Source organism: Haemaphysalis longicornis, unplaced genomic scaffold, assembly GCF_048455015.1.
Source record: "Haemaphysalis longicornis isolate Haplotype H1 unplaced genomic scaffold, Haemaphysalis longicornis Haplotype H1 scaffold_15, whole genome shotgun sequence".
NCBI lineage: Eukaryota > Metazoa > Arthropoda > Arachnida > Ixodida > Ixodidae > Haemaphysalis > Haemaphysalis longicornis.
The window spans coordinates 7,087,606-7,096,119 of NW_027526257.1; positions in this window are offsets into that span (position 1 = coordinate 7,087,606).

The following is an 8,514-nucleotide window of genomic DNA, read 5'->3' on the forward strand; positions in this document are numbered from 1 at the left end:
CCTGAGCCAGCCAGCTCACGGGTGAAGCCGGGCGTGCTAAGCCCTCGTCGGAGAAACGGCGACCACGACGACACCGACCCATCTCCTGAAGAATCGAGGACGAAGTTTGCCATCGCTAGTTCTGCACTTCCTATCCTACAAGCCACGTTGCAACAATGTGCCAGAGATCACCAGTGCCATGGGCGTCCTGAAGGGGGGGGGCATTGATCGATTCGAACATTTTTATGCACTACAAAAAAGCTGCACAGCTTGGTTGGCCCATAATTAAAATAACTTTGCCCTGAAGGACGGAAGAGAGGAGAGAACGACACCGACGTTCTGTCCTTTGTCCCGTCCTTTAGCAAAAAGTTTTTTAAGTGCAATGCACTTCTTAAGCGACCCTGAACCTGCGTCCACCGGCGATGTCCGCATCACATACCCACGTGGGGGATTGGCCAGGAATCTCCTCGTCTTCCTTGGCAACGGGGGGAGATGGGCGCGCGCTGCCTGGCCGCTGGCATGGCACATACCCACGTGGGGGATTGGCCAGGAATCGGGCGTGAGAAGGGCTAATGCACCCGCTTAAATGCATCTTTCTTTCTTTGTAGTTGTGTGTGTGTGTGTGTGATCTCTCTTTCGCGAACATTACCGAACCGCGCAAATTCAACTTGTGCATTCGCACTTTCACATTCTTCCCCTCGGGGAAATGCGGGGAATTTTTTTAGTTATGTACGTGAACCAACTAGCCCAACAATCCACGCTACTCAAATGATTAGCACACTCAGGTCCTGCGTATCCGTATGGAACGCCCTCCAGGACTGCGGTCAACATTGCACTTTAGACACTGACTAACATTGCCGGTCATGTGACGGACTGAAAGTCATGAAACAGACTGCCTGTGATGGCTATTGAAGATAGCAAACAATTCTGAAGGGTTTGACGTTTTTTTTTTCTAAACACTAGATTTATGCAGTCTTACCGCAAGAACTTCAGTTTTCGGACAAATTTGCAGCTATATCTAGCAAAAAATCTTCACCGGTACACTTAGTAGGGAGAGTGTAACATCCTCCTGTGCCGTCCCATCACCTTGTACACCCTTTCCTTCAAAATTGCGAAATGTCGGCACCACCCAAGCGCCGAAACGAAACCTATTAATCAGCCCTTCAAAACGCTTGTACGCCTGTACTGCATTGAAAGTCAGGGAGGCCAGTAGTATCTATATTGTGTGAGCCATTTCAACAGACTTCATCACACACGTCATCTCGCAATTTGCCCAGAAAAACCCAAGGCGTCTGGAGCTGCTATTCAAGGAAGATTGACAGAGTGCAGTTGTGTGTTTGGGAACGTATTGGGCTGTGTGCTGGTGATCAGTTGGCGTGAGTCGAGAATCCTCACACAGCGAGACTTACCACTTTTCTTTACAAAGTGGCAGTAAGTTTTCGCATTTTCTTTATTAACTTTAGTTATTTGTTCGGTAATAAAATCTAATGTGTATTCTCCAAGTCTGGTTCTAATTTGCTGTTTGTAATTAATTTTTGTAACCCCAAATACGCCTTTTGGGTGCTAACCAACCGTACCCCCCCCCGCTAATGGATGCCCCCCCTTGCAAGAAGTTCTGCGGACGCCCTTGATCACCACACGAACAAATGCCGTGCTGTGATATGGCGAATACTGTGAGGTGAAGATGATTGTGTGCATCGGGGTGTAGTGCTCGATGTACTGCTACATTCGTCTTGTGATTGCGGTGACGGCGTAAACTTTGTAAATGAGAGCAAAAAAGAGCGAAGTTCCTCCAGTTGCTAGTGGCCTTGGTGCTCTATCCTCATTTTCACAGCGAGCCTTCTCTGACCGTAACACCTTCCCTCGTGGTGGTGTACAGCCATTGCTACTATTTCTCAGGCCCACTTTGTGTTGCACACAGAAGTAGCCATTCCACTGAGAGGAGGGGGAATCACCCCCACAACCTCACCCACCCAGACGTCGTCACCTGCACTCGTACTCTTAGACGTATGTTGTGCTATGAATGCTGTAAGCACTGTACGACGCAAGATAACGTGTATGCTAGTTCAATCAACACAGTGAAGCACCTGAAGTAGCTTCGTGATGCTTAGAGTTTGTCAGCGTATCCATGGTCGCTGTTAAAGATCTCTGTAAAGTGGTTGCAAGAGCACAGCCTGAATGTTTGTAACCACTTTGCCGACCACATTTTCCCTTCGTATTATGTGAATCCTTGCCAAGTTACCGCCGTCAGGTTCTGTTGTTTTCTTTAGCTCAAAAATCTCTGCCCTCTACTGTCCTGCTCCCTGCCTTGCGCTGTTTCCAGGAGGAGGAAGCTCCTCTCACACAAATGCAGTCTTGACCGGCCGACCTATTGCTGAGGAGGGTACTGATCATCCACTGTGGGACCAAGGCCATTCTTGGCAGTGTGTGCAGTGAAGGTAGTCTATTGGTTGTTGACCTGTGTGAGAGACTGCTGATAGCACTGCACCGTTCCCGCTATGATTACTCTTCACTGTCGTTTCCTTTACTGCCTTTCCCAGCCTTTCGCTCACTTTCTTCTCAATCCCATTTAGGTCTCCCTTTTTTACTCTAAAAGGCAACCTGTAAAGGAAGAAAAAAATGCGTAGGGGGAGTAGAAAAAACTTGCAAGCCAAAAAGTGCTCAACAGAAGTCGTTATGCAACAACGGTAGGGGTTTTCAATTATCAGTCCTGGACTCTCTACGAACTCCCCGAGAGGGAATCTGGCATTTCTTGCTCACATGTATTCCTGTGGTGTGGAGAGTCTTGTGACGACCCGTGGACAACGGGTGAAATGTCACTGTAAAGACCCAGTATATGGTTCAGGAATTAAATCAACTTAATGCATACAGATGAGACTAAATCTTTGTCACTTGAAAAATCTTGCATATTTTTCACATTTGGCCTCATGTTAGCTCCTTCTGCACAGGCAGGCTTAGTGAAACTATGTATGAACTCGCTGCACATTGGCTCCAGGGTACCATTTTCGGTCGAATAGCCTGCTGAAAAATACCCAACACTTTCAAATATCAACTTCAGGTTAGTTGTAGTGCAGTGGGAAAGTTTGTTGTGCACTCAGAAGCCATAATGTTTTTCATGGCTAAAGCTATGGCTACGTGATAAATCTAACATGTGTAACATGAGTTGTTAGCCCAGCGACAGTCTTTATGTTTCTTCCCCTCTCTTCGTTTCTGTTGCACCGATTCCATCCAAAAAACACCCTCTAAATGTCTGCAGTTTCACCTAAAAACTAGACCATGAGCTACAGTTGAGGCTAACATCAACCACCCGGAGTTATCGTCTGTGGGTGAAAAGGTGAGGAGCATGATCCAGAAAAAAAATGAAAACAATATGATGCTGTTTGGGCAAAAGGTTTATTGTGCTCAATTTCTTTCGGAAAAAAGTTACTAGCGAGTGAAAGTGGATTTCAAATTAGTTTATCTTCAGCATTTCTTTCAGTAAAGTTTTACTAAGGCTGCTCTCATTTCACAAGCTGACATCACAAGCACGGTGAGTTAGGCAACAGCACTGCCTCGACATTAAAATTGTATCATGTAAGGTGTTTCAACTGTGGTATTTCCGGCACTCAATAAAATCCAACAATAATGTGTTTAACAATCACGCATATGACTCCACATTACTACCCCTCCCTTTGCATAATACCACCAGAAGCTGCTGCATTCTACCTGCCCTTGACATGAATGAAAACAATTTCCGGGCACCTTTCTCTGGCACTGATGTCACCTATTTCCCTTTTCATTACAAAATTATGAACAAGGTAATGGTCCTTTTATAGCAACCTGAAACGAAATTTTGTGTTTACTTTTTCCTTTGTGCTGAGTGAAGAGTGGTGTTACTAAGGCACCTATGTCGAAAGCAGCCCTGTTCTCATCTTACTTGCCCCTGTGAAGAATAAAGGCAATCTAAAGAACTACTGACATGAAATTTCCAATTTGAGCAACTATGCAAATAGCTTCTTGTGTATGTAATCTTTCAGAAGTTGGAACTTTACTGTTTCATAAAACAATGTCAAGCTTCGCACGAATTCAAAAGGCAAAACGGTGCAAAAAAAAGGCAGAACACCAACCCAAGAAAAGGAAATTGATAAACACCACAACACGAGCGAGTACATATCTTGAAACACTTGCACTGCCTATGGTCTAACAAGATTGGCCCAGTTCAGTCTTGTAGGAAGAACTGAACATTATGAGTAACTACTCTTTTAATATGTGTGCCGTCTCATGCACTCATAATACAAAAGATTAACGGATACATCCTCTCTGGAAAGAACTTTCAAAGGCACACACTGTGATGACTGTGATATAATTCCCCTTCTCAAGAGTGAATGTATACACTGGTGGCACAGGTTGGAATTATCAGCTTTTGAAGTGTTTGCTTTTGGCTCTAGCTCCTCTATTACCATATAGAGTATATTGAACAGAAAAATTTGGACCAACACATGATGCACGCACACAGAATTTTTGGCTAGGGGTCAACACATGTCGCATCATGTGATAAAATATACAACAGTGGCAGTGTGTTGGGTCTGCACAACAGGAAAAAACAGCATGGCTGGAACAATGACAAAGGAAAGACGTAACACTCCAAGAACTCGTGTGATGAAATGCTTGCCAGTGCCCTCTTTGGCATTATAGCAGACCCTGAGTTGTGTACAGTTTTGCTGAGAAGCTTTGTCTATCCAAGCCCACATACTGCACATGTGCTAGTGCCAGTAGGCAGTGTTTCCCGGTCCCCCACCTCACCCTGTCTCGTGAAGCTGCATCTATGGTCCGAAATGCACAAACCCCTTCCCTTCTTGCCCAGCCTCGTGTCCACTATATAAATGGAATCCTGCTGCCCCACTTGCCCGACAACCAACTGCCCTTCACACCCCACCAGTACTACCCCTCTGCAGGGGGTGCCATCCACTATACCTGACGCAACACGCTTTCTGGGAAGACTGGCTGAGCGCGGATCATGGTGTGGACGTGAAGTCGATGTAGTCAAGGGTTCGACGAAAGTTCGTCTGGTCAGGCATTGTTTGAAGAAACAGTAAGGCAGTCACTGACCAAGTCAAAAAAGTAAAAAGACGTTTCGGAACCCGGGGTTCCGAAACGTCTTTTTACTTTTTTGACTTGGTCAGTGACTGCCTTACTGTTTCTTCGTGAAGTCGATGCAAGAACTTCTGGTGGTCATGGAATTTGGATTAGTGAGGAACTCTGTGAGATTTGCAGACTGGCCGTCTTCTAATGAAGATTAGGAGACGGCCAGGCAACCTGGACTATGGCTGCCTATATAGTACAGATTTCTCTCTCTCTCTCTCTCGGCATGAATACCACATTTATAATGCTTTAACGCGCTCATAATAGCAGTGCATACAATGTGCCCTACCTAGCAAGAATGTGGCAGTGATGTGTGTTGTTCAAATGCATCAGACTCGCTTCTCACAACAGCAGTTTCCACAAAAGCGAGTGCTTTAAAATGGAGCGCTTGTAATTTCGAACTAAATTTTTATAGGCAAGAAGTCGACTGATTTTTCATACGCAGTGTTTTGGAAGGGTCTTTGACGCCTCATCACATCTAGCACAGCTAGGACATGAGGGGGCCAGCTAGTGGGTAAACCATAACACTCACAATAAAAAAAACACGGGCACATTAAAGGACAGCAAACAGCCCTAGTTTTTTTTTTCCATTAGTTTTTATTTTGTGCTGTGAGCGTTATTCTACGTACCCTCGTGTTGTTTTCAAAACCAATGCATGAAGACTTGATTCAGTATCGCTTTGGCACTGTGCCTGTTCCTCTAGCCTGAAAACTAATACGCGCAGTAGCAAGCAAGCACCAGCAGAACAATACTAAGCACTCAAGGTCTGCATAGAATATACCACACACGCATGCTCAGGTTATCAGTTCCGTGCGATAATCACGTTTTTTTTCCCCTTCAATGTTACGAAGGTAGCAGCTACGTTGAAAGAAAGAACCTCGGGCGATAAACAAACGCCAAGGCGACCGTAGCTGACTAGTGCAACCGCGCATTGCTTGCAACGGCTGCCTGCAGCAATCGCTGCCCATGCAAGCATCGAACTCAGCCGCCGAATGCGCCGACATGAAGGGCTATAGCGCAGAGAACGCACCCTGCACTCGGTTCCACCTCATTCGCGCATTTACCATGTGCTACGCCGTCACCGCAATCACAAGCCGAATGTGGTAGTACGTCGAGCTCTACGCCCCGATGCACACAATCATCTTCACCTCACAGTATTCGCCATATCGCAGCACGGCATTTGCTCGTGTGGTGATCTCTGGCACATTGCTGCAACGTGGCTTGTAGGATAGCAAGTGCAGAACTAGCGATGGCAAACTTCGTCCTCGATTCTTCAGGAGATGGGTCGGTGTCGTCGTGGTCGCTGTTTCTCCGACGATGGCTTAGCACGCCGGCTTCACCCGTGAGCTGGCTGGCTCAGGACAGCACATAACGCGAAGCCGAGCGTTAGCAGACCGACGCTGCACTTGGCTCCATAATATAATAACACCCGGAAAAAGAAACTCGGCACACGGCGCTGCATTGGCGTGCGGACAATTTTAAAAGTTATCCGCGCGAGGCGTGCGGACAGTTTTAAAAATTATCCGCGCGAGGCGTGCGGACAGTTTTAAAAGCTATCCGCGCGAGGCGTGCGGACAGTTTTAAAAATAATCCGCGCGAGGCGTGCGGATAGGGACAGCCCCCGAGCGGCCGGAGCAAGAGCGGCCGCAGGCCGGCCTGTGCCGCGCGCTATACTGCCGCTCTGCCGCGGAACGCGAGCGCGCATCTGGGTTTGTCGGCCATTTAGAGCGGTGAAATGGAATGGTACGAGGTACATCAGCTCACAATTGAAGGTACGATAGTACTATAAGACCTTTTAGTTTCACGCCCCGAGTTTTTCGCGAATTGGGCTACGGAGCCTCTTTGCGGCCGTTGAATTTCGCGAGTGAGACCGAAGGATGAAACCGCAGCAACCAGCGTAGCCGTTTCACTACCACCGCTTGGACCATTATTAAAGTAAAGCTTTCTATGTCTCACTGATGGCCTATGTCGCCTCGAAAAAGCACTGCGGGAAAGCCAACTGTCTCTGACGACGGTGATGTTTGTGAGTAAAGTGAGAGGAAAAAAAAAAAAAAACGCTTCCCGTGATCAGAATCGAAGCTGGCTCCATCGCGTTTTGAAGCCGACGTCTATCTCAATGCGCAATTCCAACATGGTCAAAGCAATTTGGATTTGGAGAGGAGTGCATGGACGTGCACATGTAATTAGTCAGAAAAATTATCCTCTCCTCCACTCCGCAACGATGGTTGAACACGAAGCTTTCTTCGCGTGAAATCAAACGGCAAAGGGTCGATTTCAAATCCGGCGCGATCATAAGTCCAAAATGCGTGCGAGTCAAAGTGAAAGCTCAATGAGTCAAAGTCAAAACTCACACTACAAGGAAGCGCTCACAAGAAAGCTTCGCGTTCAACCACCAATGTTCAGACAGTGAGATATCCCGTTCAAAAAGAACTCCCTGCGGCACCAGAAGCTGTGTTTGTTCCACATCGAAACTACCGGGTCATTCCCGAACGTCATTGACGGTGACAAGCACGCAGCCAGCTGGTAGGCTGACAAGAAGAAAAGCGAAAGCTTGAGTAAAATGTTGTGCCAGCAAAAACTTGTTCCTATATACTTTGGGCAGAGTGCGGGGGGAGGGGGGATAAAGCAAGGTATATATGGTGATGACAGTATAAACCTCAATATTTTTACTCCTTGGTTTCAAACAGCCACGATTATATGATTGGCCATAACACAAAAAAATTCTCCCGTTTTGCTTTCCCCGCGTGCGTCTCGCAATTCTCTCCGAGTGTGTGGGTGATCAAAAAGAACCTGTGTAATGACTTGCAAGCGAAGTTACTGATTTGCAGCCGGGTTTTATTAAAAATCAGTTTCACGTACCCAATGCTGGCGAATGTTTCAAATCGTGGTATTCACGAAAATTGCAGGCACGCAGAAGAGGTTTGATAGTACCGAAATATTTGAAAATTTCGAGGTAAGCGGAGTGTTGGGTTAAGCGAAATGCCAAAAATGTATGGCCAGATCACTGGAATAAGAGCTAGTGCTGGTAACAAACGCTCCAATGCACAGGGACGCTTCCGGAATACAGGCAAAAATAATTTGCAGAAAAAACAAATTTTTTTAGGTATTGCGGAAAAAGAACTGCGTGATGCTCGCCTGTTTCGCGTTCGCATCTGGTCCCAAAAAAGTGTTCTCGAGCTTCTGAATGCCGCATCAACTGTTGGTCACCAACGCTATATTCTATCTTTGCTGTGAAGCAGGCAAAGCATATGTTTTTCTTGTTCCTGCCGTTTTTGGGACTTTCGTCCACATGATCAGAAGCGTCTTCCCCAGCTATATCAACGATATAGGCGCCGGACAGCACTCCGCTAACGGGACATCGGCCGCGCACAGTGCGTACCCCGTGCAAATTTGCCGTTCGCGACGGTGTTCGGC